At 44.9% G+C, this 827-nt stretch overlaps 1 protein-coding gene across 2 annotated transcripts in view; it reads right to left on the reverse strand.

The window, feature by feature from the left end:
* pcif1 (phosphorylated CTD interacting factor 1) overlaps window positions 1-827 on the reverse strand; it is a 32,295-nt gene that overhangs the window by 9,950 nt on the left and 21,518 nt on the right. The gene's annotated exons all lie outside the window — the stretch shown is intronic.

Here is an 827-nt window from a genome sequence, read left to right on the forward strand (position 1 = left end):
ATAGGGCAATTTCTGTGGCCGTGATAGCGAGTTAAACCGAGTTCAGTAGTCAGAAATCCACTGTGCTGTGTGTGTGTTTCAGGGAGAGAGATTCCTGGTTCTGTGAGACACTCAGCCTCCAATTTTCTCGTTTTTCTCAATTTATGTCGGCGTTTTAACTCAGAATCCCACTAAAAGTAATAGCTCCCTTCTCGGGATCGAGCTGCACGGAGCGGTGATGGAAGAAAAATAAATAATAATAATAATAAAGAGACATTCTATTGGGTGTAGAACAGTAAGTTCCTGCCATGCATTGCATAGCAGGCCCTAATAATCAATACTTTTTGAGTTCTGCACTTCAAATTAACCAAAGTATGAAACAAACTAAAACTAAACAATATTTAACTAATAACTAGCAAACACACTTTAAAAACTCATTCAATCTGAATTAAACAGAATAAAACTAAACTCTAATGAAAACCCCAAACTGTTGTAAGTCCAGTTTCTGTTCAGAGAGAAAATATTGGCGGCCCCCCATCATTGATTTCAAGTTCCAAAAACACAATTAATGACCAGACAGAAGGCCTGGAGAGACAGCAGAGTAATCAGATTACTCCCAGTAGTATCCAGATTACACGACTAACCAGCTTGCTGAAGTGTCCCCGGTTGACCTTGACCATCTCTCCTCTGAAGCGAAGGCAGGCCACGTCGTTCTCGAAGTGCAGCTCCACGCGGGGAAGGGCGGGGGTCGGGATCGACAGCCGGACCGGGTAGCAGTAGACGAGCCGCGACTGGGGCGGCGACGCGCACGACTCTGCAACCACAGGGTCAACCACAGGGAAGCAGNA

This window comes from Poecilia latipinna, unplaced genomic scaffold, assembly GCF_001443285.1.
Source record: "Poecilia latipinna isolate Pla-1442-1.1 unplaced genomic scaffold, P_latipinna-1.0 Scaffold2266, whole genome shotgun sequence".
NCBI lineage: Eukaryota > Metazoa > Chordata > Actinopteri > Cyprinodontiformes > Poeciliidae > Poecilia > Poecilia latipinna.